The following is a 12,564-nucleotide window of genomic DNA, read 5'->3' on the forward strand; positions in this document are numbered from 1 at the left end:
GATGTCTCACTACTGATGCTTTTAATTACATTGATACGTTGGGGGTGCTGCAATTTTATATTACATACAGTGATGAATTGTTATACTTTTTACTTCTTTAAATATGTTGTTATGAAGAAAATGTATATCTTGTTTTTACGATTTATTTTAAATCAAATAAAACTTCGTATTATTACTCATGTCATGGTCTGATATGTTATTGTTAATAATGGATGCTTCTGTCAATCTTGGTGAGAGTGTTGTAAGCCTGTTCCGTGGACGCACATGGTAAACGTAGAGGGGCAGATTTACAAGGTCTGGCGCATCTCTGCAAATCATCCGGGATGTGCCAGAAAACTTGCGACATGCAAAACTACCCTTGCACCACGCCTCTCACCCCAGGACACCCCTTTACAATGCAGAGCACCGTTACACACGGATAGGCAGATGCGTTTCGTATCTGCTGACGTAAGCTTAGCGCAGTGCTAGAGTTGTGTTGTGGGCATGACGCAACTCCAGCACTGTTCCAACTCAGCCTATCTCTAACATGCTGCGTCACACCTTACGCCTGCTTCAAGCAGGCGCAGGGTTTTGACGCAGCAGCGTCGGAAAAGTGCCTGAGTGAAATCTTGTAGATTTCATTCAGGCACTTATCCGAGACTTTCCTGCAACAGACCGCGCACACTGCGGTGGTACACCCGCATTATACCTGACGCAGGTATAATGTGGCGTAGGGGTTTACGGTGTGACGCATCTCCCTAGATGTGTCACGTTGTAAATCCGTCGTAGCATGGCGCTTGCTTTACGCCGCCACTGCGTCACAGAAGTAACTCAGCAGCATTGCAAGTGCCTTGTAAATCTGCCCCATAGTCTCTTTCCATTGAGTGCAGCATCCTCCATGGGTTGCTAGGGGACGGTCAGTCATTACATCTCCAGACAGTGTCTCGCTTTGTCATGGGTAAGTCTGGTCCGCCTGATCCGTCCATCAGGGGCCCAGGTCCATATTCCAGTGAAAATACTGCTTTAGCCGCAGCTTACTCTTTATTTTTTTTGTGTTTGCCTAAACATTGGTTCACTGACATTAGAGCGCATCATATGAGGAACAGATTAAATTTAACTTTTGGGGGAAAACAGACATGCTGAAATTGCCCTCCCCCTTCATATGTTGAATAGATACCAACAAAGCGCAGAAATAAAAGAGAGAAGATGTTTAATTTGTATCTGTTAACACTTTATTAAACTTTTTGCCGCGGCGCGGATTCGGCCGTGGTGCGGGCGGGGCTAGGAGGTGGGCATGGCGCTCCCTTACTCGTGACGGCTCCACGCCGTCGTGAGTCACGGGCAGCGTGTGCTCATGGCGTCGTGGAGCCGTCATGACCCCGCCCACTCACTAATTCGGCCGCACAGGCGGGGTATTAGTGCCATGTGGGCGGAGCGGCAGTTGCATGACGGCTCCATGCCGTCATGAGCACACGCCGGCCGTGGCTCATGATGGCTGCGGCGTGTGCTCATGACAGCGTGGAGCCGTCATGAGGACGGAAAGGGCTAAAGCCTTTTTTTTACACACTGCTTTCTTCCCTGTGTGTCTCCTTGTAAGTTATCCGGTGTGAAGGGCGCTGGAGTCAGGTCCACACTGCGCGTGTTACTGCTGTGCAGCCACAGGAGAAAGATGTCCACACAGACACAGGAATGATAAAACACCTGTGTGCAGCCTCAGGTGCCGCCCAGCACCACCTAAAGAGAATGTATAGATGTCAGCAGAGACCAGGAGGATGAAAACAGGAAGAGATGGGGCGACCTCAGAGATACAAATGGCGCTCTGCTCAAGACCTAGAATAATATAAAACAGACTCAGTAAATAATTAAAATAATTCAGGTCCCACCGAGATTTAAACTCGGATCGCTGGATTCAGAGGCCAGATTACACTATGGAACCGCCTGTGCACTACACCTGTCCCTGTGAAATCATCACATCACAGGGGATAGTCACTTGTTCACTTTCTATTGGTCGCAGTGTATGGTAAACGGGCAACTAAAGAAGTCTATTTCACAATTAAATTCTTAAAACAGGACACACAACACTTTTGTTCAAAGGGAACACATGAGAAATGACACATAGGTGATTTAAACTGTCCTCGTTTTCGGACAGTGCTTTAATTTGCTCCAAGTGTTGGTGTAATGCGGAGAAACACACGGGAGCTGCCCCCACAGAGGTGAGAAAACAGAAACTTCATCAATGTTAACCTCATAGAACTCAACACGGCCAGAGATTAATGTCATAAAACAGACTCTAAAACACAGCGGGTCATTAATGTAAGACACTGAAAGCGCCTCTTCCATAGCACGGGCGGAGGAGGAAAAAATGAACATTTTCCACGGTGAGAGCAGAGGAATCGGGTGCACCAAGTTATCTACATAATCTGTACTCTTTGTTGTGCACGAAAAGACAAACAAAGCATATCCCCTCATAGCATTCATCTATTGTTTGTTCCTCCAGGTCATTAATACAGGGCTGGGGCGAAGCAGGAGGGTGGAGTCGGTGCAAACCTCAAAGGTCTTTAGACTGATGGAAGCCGAAGAAGCAAGAGAGATTTTTTGAGACTTTTGCTGTATTTATGTTTGGAAGGAATAAACAGAATGCTCTAATGTTGCAATAGCAAAAACTCTGATTTTCCCATACCAGGAATCGAACTCGGGCCGCCTGGGTGAAAACCAGGAATCCTAACCACGAGACCATATGGGAGGCTGAAGGATGGTGGTTATGCTCAATGTTCATGAGAGATGTCTGTCCTGTCAGACATCTTTCTGTACACTTCAAGTCACACTATCACTCCCCGGGTATGACCATCAATGGGGTCCCAGAACCCCCACTCCTGACAAACCAGAAGGAATGAAGGGTCCTGATTTTTGCCACAATCTGCTCATGTCTCATTATTTAAAACCCTGGAACTTCTCCAGGCCCAGGACCAGAGGACAGCAGCAGTCCCCGCATTGCCTCTTACTGCCCCCCCCTGGAGCCAGACAAAGCCACGCCCCCCCCCTCCCCAGGGCCCCCCTTCACTCCTGTGTCTCCTCACCAGGCTGAGGGCCCCACAGACCCCTCTCCAGTGACCGTCCAGCCGCTTCCTTCACCCTCCCCTTGCACCTGTCACAGCCCCAGGCTGCCCCCAGAGGGTCCAGTTACACCCCCTCTCCCCCTCCTATCAGCCCCGACCCCAGTCCTGACACTCGATTGGTTCACACAGAGAAGGGGGGCCAGCTCAGGTCACCCTGGCTTCTTCCCAGGTATCTTCAGATGCTCAGGGTGACCGCCAGGGGGCAGCAGCGCCACAGCACTCACAGCCCACAGGGCCCTGGAGCAGCAATGGGGCATCAGCAGCCTTGACAGGGGCAGACCCCGAATAATCCCGCACAGCATTCTGGGAGAGCGGAGGGAGGAGCCTCTGAGGTGTGTGTTTACAAAAGTAAACATCTGAGGTTAAAAGCAATAAACACACATTTGTTGGCATTCGCAGCTGTGTTGTTCCTTTCTGACATCATTTCAATTAAAAATAACTGAATGGAGAAACTTTTAAATATAGCTGGGATACGACTGCAGCCTGGGGAGGCAGATGAAACACTCAGAAGTACAAATGTTTCCATGTTTATTCATGTCAAATGTAAACAAGTTATGCATCAAGTTTACACCGGATGTAAAAAGTGTGCACTAATAGGGTCAGGGTACAGTTTATTTCCCCCATTTGTTCCTCTCATACATGTGGGTCCCCAGTCAGCTTTCGGCTGCTCTGTCTTGTTATTCTGAGAGTCAGGTGTTAAAAGGGGGGCCTGGTCCCTAGTGTGGGGGCCCAGAGTCCGGAGGCCCCGGGCACCGGAAGTGAACACCCCTCCTTGATACAACTATGACCCAGTAACCTCTGATTGCCCTCTGACCCCTCAGACTGGATTCCTGGCTTTATAGAGGAGGTGGGACTGACTGAGACTGGGACTGAGGTTAGACGATGCTGCTGAGGAGCAGATGGCTGAGAGTGGCTCTGCATTTCAACCCAGTCTCCTCCTATTACCATCTTTGTTACACCCACAGCATATAAGAGCTTTGATAGGTCAGAGGGGACCTCCCTCTTGTCACCTTCTGGTGTTTAAACAGATCTTGCTACAAAAGCCGAGCCTTCGATAGCTCAGTTGGTAGAGCGGAGGACTGTAGTGAAGTATCTGTCATCCTTAGGTCGCTGGTTCAAATCTGGCTCGAAGGACTTAAGCAAACTCTACACTTTTTTTCTTCTGCTTTACAATAGAAGGCGCCTCTGTCTCAGACCCTCACACGCCGGGGCTATTCATGCCTCCTCTCTTCACCTTTACAGCCCAGCTCTCTCCTCTGGCTGGGGCGGGAGGGGGGAGGTCGGTCTCCGGCCCCCCCTCCCTGTGTGCTGCCCCCGCCGCAATCCTCCATTGTCAGACAGAGCCGGGGCCCCCTGGGCTGGAGAGCCCGGCCTGGCCCCGTCTGGAGCAGCCCTGGGAGCTGGTTGTGGTGACTCTGGCAGCAGGTGATGCTGCTGAGAGCGTCTGCTGGGAGGCGAGAGTGTGTGTTTGTGGAGCCAGTGGCCCCCTGTATTGGTTTCAAGAGCTGGGAAATGAGATCAGTCACAGGCAGGACAGGGCGGGGGGAAGCCTTGACAAGGAGCTGCCCAGCCGACTTAGTTACATCGGTTCCTCGTTAGTATAGCATGGGCGGATCTAGCGGATCTCGCGTACGCGAAATTGCGGATTTACGGATTCGCAATCCGCGAAGATACGCGAACTCTCGCGGATTTGCGGATTTTCCCGTTTTTTGTGTTGGCGAGCGTTCGCGCCGATTTTGGGACAATTTCGCAATTGCGAACTTACTTTTCGGCACGCAACGGCCGCGACTATGTTGTTTCTACGTCTGGTTTATCTCACAGGTTCACAGCACCCTCTGTTTCACCACTGCCACCCTCTGGGACACCCATGCCACCCTCTGGTACATCCTCACTGCCACCCATTAGGTTTGTTTATCACTGTAGTTTATGGGGGGTGAAAAAAGCAAGCACACCTCCCCTACTTCAACTGCCATGAATTAATTTGGGGTTGATTAATGTGTCAGTTATTTAGAAAGTTCCAGTCTGGCTGGCACCTGCTTCCTTCCTTATCTGTAATTTGCTTTCTGTTGCAGTGAAACATTTTTTCACAGGACCTTTATGGTCTACTTGTAGCTATTCTATGAGCCTGCTGTTTGGGTCATAGCAGGGTCATAGAATAGTTGCAAACTCTGGAGGGGCCCCTCAGGAAGCACTACAGTGAATGTTACAAATGTTAAGTTTGAACTTTTGCACCTGCTCATTGCTTTCAGTTTAGCAAAAATCGTTTTTTCTGCAATTTCGCGCGTTTTTTGGGGCGCAAATCCGTGCGAGATCGATTTCGGAAGCCACGAATGCTTGCGAATACACTAATTTTTTTTTTGCGACGTGTATGTTCGCGTGCTTTTGTGCGTGTTCGCGAGGCGCTTGTAGCTATACGTTTGCCAAGTTACCCTAGCGGTCGTACACGGGCGCGGCCATCTTGTTTGCGTGACGTAATTCCGTTTCCGGCCGCTATGTGTAATCTCGCAAACTGTGCTGCTCGCTAGTACAATTTCGCGCGTGCTCGCGAGGAAAATCTCGCGTGAACTTACCCACGCGGTCGTGAACGGGCGCGGCCATCTTGTTTCTCATTCATTGCTATGGTTCTGGGCATGCTTTCTGTATCCTCTCTGAATATCTGCCATCCTTTGCTTGTTTGAAGTTTATTTAATCTATTTTACTTATTATCTATCCCTCTATTTTTCTAGCTGTATATTTTTGTGTTTTCTGCTACTTTTAGTTACTTTTAAACTACTTTTTTAAACTCTTTTCTTTTCTTCTTCACTATTCTATTTCTTCTTTATCATTTAACTTTATTTCGGCCCAGACCATGGTAAAGGGAGCCGGGAAGCACCCTGAGAAGGGGAAGGGTCCCGCACCCCGTGCCCGGCTCCCGTGCGGGCGTTTGAGGGGGGAGCAAGTGGTGCCAGGGGAGATCTTTAGCGCGGAGGAGGTGGCCGCACTCATCTTCCACGTCCAGCGCCGCCTCCCCAAGACGATCCTGGGAGGCGGCAAGATCGCAACTGGCTATGGCATCCGGGAGCGCCGGAAGCGGTGGGAGAAGGTGTGCCGGGCCATGTATAAGCTCTCTGGGGTCCGGCGCACATATAACCAGGCCACCCACCGCTGGACCGATGTCATGGACCGGGAACGGGACTTGCTGGACGCTCTCGGCGTAGAGGTCCCCGGGCTTGGTGAGTAGTAGTAGCTATTCATCACTACTCTGTTTTATCCGGCTCTGTTATTTGCAAATCTTTGTTCTTTACCAAGAGCAATAATGCTGCCGATTACATTATAGGTAAATTATATTTCAAAATCTTCTATGCATTTCAGGTGCACTGCTCTCCTTCTCAGTAGCCTTGCTTGCTACTATGCTTATTTGTTTTGTAAATTGTGTTCATTTCATTGGCCTGAGAAATTATGTATGAGTGTAGTGTAAAGATAAGAACTGCGTAATGCTAGACACTAAGGGTCATATTTTCAATTACCGGCGCATCCCTGCAAAGTAGCAGGGATGCGGCAGTAATTGTGTGCCATGCCACCACCACTCATTGGCCCAAAACGTCACAGAAGCCTTACGCATCTGTGCCGTAAAGGCGGCGCATTGCTGGAGTTGCGTGCCAACGATGGCGCAGCTCCAGCAATGCTCTGGGGTACCCTATCTCCCCAATGCTGCATCAAGCCGTACGTCGGCTTCAAGCGCGCAGGGTTTGACTCATGCATCATTGTCTTAAAAGTGACTGATTGACATCTTGTAGATTTCCCTCAGCCACTTTTAGGATTCGTTCCTGCGCAGGTACGCCCTCCCTTGCGCCGGAACGCCCCCTGATGGCGCAGGGCTTTACAACGTGATGCATCGCCCATAATTATTTTTTTTTAATATATACGCCGCACCAACACCATGGCGAGTCTTTTGTTCTGCCGCTGCGTCACAAAAGTCACGCAACAATGGAGGAAAATGAGCCGCAAGGGACTTCTAAATCAGCCCCAACAGACTGAAGTCCAGTCCTTCCTTTAGACACATGGCTATAAGAAGAAATAGTGGTGGTGGTGGGTGGATTGATAGTTTGAGTATTCACTGATCTGCAAGCAGGATGGACTTTGTCTGTCACTTCGCGTGCTGCGGACTGCTGCCTGCAGTGCCAGGCCTAGGCAAACCTCTTTAGTAGTCTGTTTATTGAGTTACATAGGAACTTTCTAAGTTAACGGTCCGCAAATCAGGCAATACGAATAACGTAGTATACCACATGAGATAGATCCCGTGGAATAGTTGTCTATCTATTTGCTATTTCTCCAAAAAAATTTGTTATTGTTCTTTTGAAATGGTTGATTTGGTTGACAAATCTCATCCATGTTTTCTGGTCTTTCTTTCTTTCATGTTGTACATCAGCTCCCCCCAAGGGCAAGAGGACACAGGAGGAGGAGGGTGCTGTTCAGGATGCATGCCAGGATCGGGCAGGCGAGGGCTCCTTTGCTGGCCCCAGTAAGTTTTAATTGTAATAAAGAGTACCTATTTTTTCCTAGCGTTCCTCATTCGATTTTTTCTAAATCGTCTTTGATCTTCTTGTAGACTGGATATAAATTCTTATCCTGGCTCGAATATGACTCCCTGTGGTATTACTAGATTATTCTTATTAGTCTGTCTGTGTAGCTAACTAAGATTGGACATTTGGCAATTCCATTGGACTCCCATTCTATTCAGCAATAGCTCTATGCACTGTCTCCTTACTGACTAGATAGTGTGGCAGAGTCATTTAGCTCCCGAAGTCACCGATGATTGATCCCCAATGATCTCTAGATTATCGTACGCAGGACAAGAGAGAACGGAGTCACAGCACAGTCAAGAAGTGTCAGAGGCACTAATGCTTGCAAAAATTCCAAAACCTTTAGCTCATCCACTCTAGTCTGGAGGACCAAAAACCACAGAGTCTATTTAAGTTTAAAAGCTTTATTAAAAGTAAACACATTTATTAAAATCTACTTTGTCATAAAACTATTTAACTGAAAACGGAAAAGTGCTTAGTGCTGACGATTAATTGGACACATTTCTTGTGGTCGAGCCGAGCTCTCACCTGGTTTGAACTTGATCCTGGTCGTGTTCTTAGGAGTCAAGCTTCTGTCTGTTAGGAGAAAAAGTGGTGCGTGTTAAAAATAAAAAGCAAGCATTCATCAGTTGTGCATAAAAGTGCAGCAAGACAACAGCCTTCCCTGGAAAAAGGGACATTTTTACTTTAGAGTAGACAGTCACAAATTATTACATTGTATTCTGTTTTTTTAACATTTCTCCTAGACCAAATATTATATAGTAGTGAGTGGTGTATTCTAACATTCTTAAATGTACTTTGTAGGTGTAACATCTGGTGACGGGGCCAGCGCGGAGGTGGCGGTGTTGGGCGAGGACTCGGAGGACTCTGGGGAGGAGGCGGTGCAAGAGCCGGCGGACGGTCCTGTGGGGGTTCGCACGGTGGTGGCGGGAACAGGTAAGCTATATATTCCTTACTTATTGAGATTGAAGACTGCATAGTGTACTTTCTGCATGGGTGTATTACAAATCAACCAGGTAGTAGCCTCCTCGAAATGTACTTCGACTTAGCTGTGAAGTTTTTGGTGAGAAGAATCCCAATAAGTTCTTAGACGAACGTGATGGATGGGATGAACGAAAAGCGAAAGAAGGGTGTAAGTAAGTGGGACGCGAAATTGTATGATGGCTGGCAAAGAAGAACGATATGTGTTTGCTTGGCCCCCGAGGTGGCTGGGAAGGAAAGAATATGGTATGGTGCATGGCTGGGTCAATGATGAAGCAAGGATGGGTGGAAGGACATCAGCCTGGGTGGGTGAAACAGAAACTGTATGTGTGCGTATACTTTGAATGAATGGATGCCTGGAGCATGGTATTCTCTGACTCTTAGATAGCACATGTGTATCTAGAGAGAGTAGATGGTCGCTGGATGAACTAAGTGTTACCTTGAAGAGCATGTACCACCGCACCCACACGTCCGTTCCAGTGTAGGGAAGGCAAGGAAAAGAAATTGTAAATGTGTCCAATACTACCATGAATAGTAGCAGTACTTTGTATTGCAACTGCAAGCACAGCATATATCTGGTTATTACGGTGGACACTCCGTACCTCTCTTAATAACTTTAGTTTAGTTGTAGTGCGTCATTCATGTGTGGGTGTATCACTGTTCACTCAATATTAAGCAAAGCACCTAAAGTCATCCCATATGTCATCAAATACGTCCCATGTGAAGTGATAGATAATCAAATTATTTAGCTTCTTCATTTTCCTTTTCTAGTACTCATTTGCACTGTAGGGTGAAAGGTAAATTAATTAAGCAGTAGCCCTTGTAACAGAGTATTCTCAGTGCCACCCGTAATAGAAAAGTAATAGCTTCACCATCCGCATGTACTGGACGGGTACAGTAACGCAAGTCTGTCTCACTCATCATGGTGTGCAACTGTTTTTCTCGGGTGCAAGTTCACTGTGCTGCCATTCTGCCGGCTTGCATAAGATAACGTACCAATTTTCCTAAACAAGAGAGAAGAAGAAGAATAAGACTGGTGTACTGTCATAGTCGGCTGTAATGGAAGTCCATAGTGGTCGTAGAATTTGTTCATTAAACTACCACTAATGTTAGAGCAAGGATGCAGAAGTGGGAGGTTACATAGATACTGTCCTCAATAGTTATGTACTGTGCTTTCAATTTGCTACTTCTACTGTGACCCAACTTTCGGCTCAATCACTTTGTGTTATTAATGCTAAGGAGCATTGGTTACAGACTATGTCTTTCTTTCTTCATATAGTTGCTCCTTCCAAATCAACATCACGGAGGGAGCAGGCTCGAATGGCCCGGCAACGGAGGCTGGATGCCACTGTCGCCGAATATCGGCGGCTGGTGGCCCTGGAGGAGGAGGAGGACACGCAGTCGACCGGTGCAACAACAACATCCTCGACTGGGACAGCTGCATCCTCCTCCGTGACCCCACGGGACGCCAGCATGCACAGTGCTCCAGCGGGACCGAGCCGGGCTAACAAAGCCAACCGCCACCGCCAAGCAACAGAAAGACCAGCTGCCCCCCACAGGAGCTGCAAGGCACGCCAACGCCGCCTAGGAGTCCGAATGTCCTACCTGGAGCAGGAGGTCCAGAACTATAAGAACTTGGTGGAGGGCCTCCGCTTCGAGCTTGCCACCCTCCGCAAGGAGTATGATGCCCATGCCGCAAAATGCACCAGCACCCTCCAGTAGTGGAGTGTCCCTTGCCCTTTTTTTATAGACTTTTGGGGGGTGGGATTTGGGAGTTGGGATCGTTTTGGGACTTTTCAAAGACAATCGTTGGGGTTAGGGTGGGTCTTGAGGGAGATTATGTTGTTAGGGCTACATAAATATACATTTTTAAACTTTATCTGACCATACCTGTTTTTTTACTGCTTTTCAGTCTGGTGGGTGGGGGACGGGGGTGTAACAGTAAGTTTGTTTTCCTGAACAGTCGTAGGACTTTAGTAGTACTACCGTCAATCTCTCGTCTAGTCCTAAATAATACTCCATTATACTACCTCCCACCAAACGCTTATCTTACCTGTAATTTGTGTTAGAAATTAGGGCTAGGCCCAGGGCTGGCTCCACGTGAAATGGGGATTAACGTTGGCAATCCTGGGCGGGTGAAATTTCCTCATTGCGGTGGTACTAGTGGTGTGACACAGTGGCAGTTGCATGCCTATGGAAAAAAAGAAAACGAAACCTGGTTTGTCCTTACTGTAGCATTACAACGGTTACGGTACGATCGAGAATATAGCAGGTGACAGTACACTAGAACAGTGCCATAATGTAGCCTAACAAATGGTAAAGTATTTGCTTGCAAGTATAACTAGTACTTGCGTTGAATTTATTTGACATTGGCTCCTACTACTAGAAGATATAGTACTGAAGCTGAGTAAGTCTAGAAGATATCCTCGTATTCCTTCACCAGCCTGTTGCTATGACCTTATCCTCTCCAGCAAGTGTGTGGAATTATTGATGTCATTTTAGTCAGACATCAAGCAAAACAACACAGCCCGGGGGAAGAGGGTTAGGGTTTGGAAAATGGATGGGAATGGGGGTTTCTTTTTGGGTAGGTTTTGTTGAGAGAAGAAAAAAAAAGCACAGCATGGACAAACAATAATTGAAGATAAAGAGAATCTTTGGGTACAAACTAAAGCTAAGCACATGCAGTCACACTCATAGAATAAAACAATGGATACTGTATCTGTATTGCGTATGTTGTTGGAGTTGTCCTGTTGAATTTGGTAAGTAAGTTGCATGCAGCAAACAATTCCTCTTATTGGCGGCACTCCTCCATTCCAGCTGACGCTTCGTCCATCAATGTTGGTGACCACTGACAGAAGACACCCTGTCCACTGCCTGCCTGGCGGATGTTGACTGAAACCCGGCCTGTAATTATTGAACGGAAAACAGGAAGTGCTATTACAATACCACTGATAAATAAATAAAAGGTATGTACGCTGTGTGGTGCAAAAAGTGACACTTTGATTTCCCTAATAGACAGTACAATATTTTTGAAATTGCGTGCTCTGTCTGAGTCACCTTTTTAAGGATAAATAAGTATGGCCAAAATAATATAGCGGATCTTTCCCCTCAAGGTAGGTGTACTGTAAACTGTGTTTTAGAACAAAATTTGACCTTCCCAGCAATGCTCCCACCAAGACCCTTACTAAAGCCAGTCGCAAAAATGTAGAAGACCCCCAATCAGATCTCCAAAAACGATGCCTAGCAGAAAAATGGTGACAAAACGTACTTTGAAAGTAACAGTAGGCCCAAATACAGACCGTGGATTGTATTCAAACCACTTGCAAGCAAGCAAAAGTATCCATAGCCAGCATCGCTCCAACAGTGCTCTAAAACCCCAGAACTGCGTTGCAATAGAACCCCCCGAAACACATGCAATCCTGCTGCTAGGGCGAACCCTAACGAACCCTAACTTACAAAAAGTGACAAAACTGGTGTTTCCTTATGGATTTTGTCCAAAACACTTCTATCCGGTATTAGACCTTCCCAGGAATGCCCCAGGCAAGACCCGCCAACCCACCCGCAAAAAACCACCCGACAACACCCCCAAACAGCGAAAAAGCTAAATCTCATACTTACAATATCTCTCGGCCTTCGGTCCAAACGCGGCGCTGTGCAGCTAGGTCATCATCAATCATCATAACTCCTGTTTTCCACCACGGATTTCCTGAAAAGCAAATGCAATCAAGATTAGACTGTCGCAGCAGTGCTCCCAGACCCCAAAACTCACCCACAAACACCCGGAACCCCGCCAAAGAGCACCTCAAAGGCAAGCAAGTCAGCAAAAACGGCAAGAAATTTCCACCTCATATTTGGTCCAAAACACTTTTATCCATTATTAGAGCTTCACAGCAATGGGCCCAAATCCGTCAACTCACCCGCAAAGA

General features: G+C 47.4%; 1 non-coding gene across 1 annotated transcript; it reads left to right on the forward strand.

Annotated features, from left to right (window-relative positions):
* Positions 1–4,143: 4,143 nt before the first annotated feature.
* Positions 4,144–4,229, forward strand: TRNAY-GUA (transfer RNA tyrosine (anticodon GUA)). Its single transcript is given in 2 exon segments — positions 4,144–4,180; positions 4,194–4,229. It is a non-coding gene; the product is annotated as a tRNA-Tyr (tRNA).
* The last annotated feature ends 8,335 nt before the right edge of the window (positions 4,230–12,564 follow it).

Source organism: Lissotriton helveticus, chromosome 1_2 (genome assembly GCF_964261635.1).
Source record: "Lissotriton helveticus chromosome 1_2, aLisHel1.1, whole genome shotgun sequence".
Classification (NCBI taxonomy): Eukaryota; Metazoa; Chordata; class Amphibia; order Caudata; family Salamandridae; genus Lissotriton; species Lissotriton helveticus.